General features: G+C 37.3%; 1 pseudogene; it reads left to right on the top strand.

Annotated features, from left to right (window-relative positions):
- Window positions 1-1,574: 1,574 nt before the first annotated feature.
- On the top strand, window positions 1,575-2,621 carry LOC107457798 (polyadenylation and cleavage factor homolog 4-like; annotated as a pseudogene).
- Window positions 2,622-3,133: the final 512 nt, after the last annotated feature.

Below are 3,133 nucleotides of genomic sequence, written 5' to 3'. Positions count from 1 at the left end.
TACATGGGAGCGGGCCGACAAACTGCAGTTGGCCTTTCCATCTTTCCACCTTGAGGACAAGGTGGCTCTTCATAAGGGGTGTTGTAACAAATCAGGAGAGACCAAATCGGGATTTAACTCCTTTTAAATTTACTTATAGAAGGAGGGGAAAGCACGTAACTGATTAAAACTTCAAATTATTGTTATTCCACATGTTTAGGGAAGTAGTTAGGATATAGATATTATAAATAAGAAAGCTAAAAAGCTTTTAGGCAGGGAATAAGTGGAGTGACTATTTAGTGGAGAGTTTGGCCTCTCAAATCCCAAGTGAATCTTCTTTCATTACTCATTCTTCTTCCTTCTTTTCTGAATAATATTTCTTAAAAGTATCATATTGATACCTTAACCTTTCTTTATCCTATTTTCTATCTCTCACCTCTATTTATTCTAATTGTTAATTATCTACTACTGTACCTCTTGATATTTTGGGATTAAGTTACAAAACCCTTAACACACTCTAGTTCAATTAAGGATAATGTAAGCTTTTGTGTGAAATATGTGTTGTATGCAAAATATCAGTGATTTTGTTGATACGTTAAGACTTTTTGTCTCAACCTGAATGATGTAGCCACCAAATTTTTGTTTTAATAGAAAAGTGTCTATTTATACCTCTTAATAGAAAAAGAGATCCTGCAGATAAATAAACTACATTCTAACGCTGTGTTGGTTTTCATCCTCACAGGTTGGTGGCGATAGATTGGACTCAACAGAAATTATTGGTAACACAAGAGAAGGAGGGTTGAATGAATGGCAGCAAAAGAGATTTTCTAGTGATGGTTGGAACATATTTCAAACTTCCAAGACTTATAATCTCAATGATGAACAACAACGTCAAAGTCCAAGAGCTCTTATTGAGGCATATGGTTGTCACAAAGGCCATGAAATTCCTAGTACTAAGCTTTTGTTAGTGGAGCAGCCTGGCAAAAATTGTTTAGGGAGCAAGTTTCCATTGGCATCATGGTAGGACACTGAAGAAGAGGAGTTTAATTGGAAATATGTGAATCCAGGATTAGTAGACTGTAGTAGAAACAGTAGTTCTATGCAATCAAATGTTAGATTCTCCAGGAAAAGGAAGTTATCTAATGATCTATCTAATTCTTCACAGTACCCCTTTAATATGGGGGTTGCTCCCCCTGCTGTCAATGCTCATGCTACTTGTCCTTCTGGCTTGAATCCAGCATTTCCATTGCAAAAATGTCCTAGGAGTCTGTTTGAACCAATAAATGTTAATAATGACACCAATATGGGTCATGGTCCAAATAGAACTATGTTTATACATGAATAGTTGCCTAATCAACTGGACCAATTTCCTCTAACCTGCAAAATCATGGACAAGCACCTCAACTACAGTTTCTTCCACCTCAAGTTCCATCTTCAACACAAATTAGTCATGGGAGCTCTTTGCAAGGACATGGTGCCTCAATAAGTACGCCCATCTCAAATTCATTACCTGATATGCAGGGCCAAATTTTACATTTACATGGGGAACCTTGCCACCTTTACGTCCAAGCCTCCCAACTGCTCCATCATAAATGATGTCTCGTCCCCATGCCAATGCTTTGACAAGTCAACCACCACCTGCATATCTTGATTTGATTAGTTCACTAGTGAACCACAGTGTGATCTCGGTAACTAATCCACCAACCAATCCACCCACCGGACTGGTAACTATACTTTTATTAGTTTCCCTCCCTTTTTAGTTTGTTGATTTGAGATAGTAATTTAAATGAATTCATGTTTTAGGATTCCATTGGGATGGAGTTCGATCCAGATATTTTGAAGGTTCGTCATGAAGGTGTAGTCAGTGCCTTATATGCTGATCTTCCTAGATAATGCACGAGCTGCGGTCTTCGATTCAAAAGACATGATGTGCACAATAGACATATGGATTGGCACGTGACTAGGAACCGAATGTCAAAAAACCGGAAGCAGAAAAAGTCTCAAAAGTGGTTTGCAAATGGCTAAGTGGTGCAGAGGCTTCGGGAAAGGAATCGATTCCAGGGTCGTTGGCTTCCGAGGAGACAGAGGAAATGAAAGATGAGGAAGAGTTAGGCGTTCTTGCTGAAGAGGATCAGAGTAGATGTGCACTGTGTGGAGAGGGCTTCGATGAGTTTTACAGCCACAAAATGGATGAGTGGATGTATAGAGGAGCCACATACCTTAAGACACCCATGGGAACAACTTTGGCCACCCTGGACAGACATCAACTAGGGCCCATTGTTCATTCCAAATGTAGATCTGACTCTAACTCTACTATGCCATCAACCAACAGGTATTTTCTTTTTATATACAATCTTAGTTACATTATATTAGCTTACTATTACTATTATTTACTCTTCTTCCTTGTTTCGTTTGTGTATGTAGGGAACCTGCCAAGAGAATAGTAAGAGAAAAAGAATGCAAGTCGACCAAACATCCATTTTATGCACCCTTAATTAGGACTTACTAATACTTTTTAGGATAGAGTTGAATCATGTATAGCTATAGTTGCGCTAGTAGTGTTCCCAATTTCTTGCCGTCAAATACTGTTAGTTGCTGATGCTAGTGCTTTATTATTGTTTCGGTGGGAGCCCTTACAGTAGATTTCATTTATCAACAAAATCACATTGCATTACTGTATCAATAAACACGTTTAATTCATTGAATTCAATAAAACTCTGCGTTTCGACAATTTTTATTAGTTTAGCTACTCATTTCGTTTTCAATTGCTATATAAGATTAATAAACTTCATACATAATTCACCATAACAAAGATAAAACCTATTACACGAATCTAACTTCATAGACCTAAGACAGCACCTAGCTTTTCATCCATAAACACCCATCTTAAATATCTTCAATCTTGATTATCTTAGAGCAATGAGTAACAATATCCTCAAGATCCTTCTCAAAGTCAGCCTCAAGATTCCCCTTCACTTTTAACTGCATCTTTCTGAACAACATTAGGCACATTAACTTTCCCTGAGTCATCTAAAAGATGTGTGAGCAAATCCTACACAAGAAAACAAAACAAAAAAAGAAAGCACCCAAAAAAAGAGGATCACCTAATTAGATGAAAACCTATTAAAACTACACAAAAAACCAATTATAAACA

This window comes from Arachis duranensis, chromosome 7 (assembly GCF_000817695.3).
Source record: "Arachis duranensis cultivar V14167 chromosome 7, aradu.V14167.gnm2.J7QH, whole genome shotgun sequence".
Classification (NCBI taxonomy): Eukaryota; Viridiplantae; Streptophyta; class Magnoliopsida; order Fabales; family Fabaceae; genus Arachis; species Arachis duranensis.
Note: the sequence above shows the minus strand (reverse complement) of the source record. Positions and strands in the feature narration are given on the sequence as shown.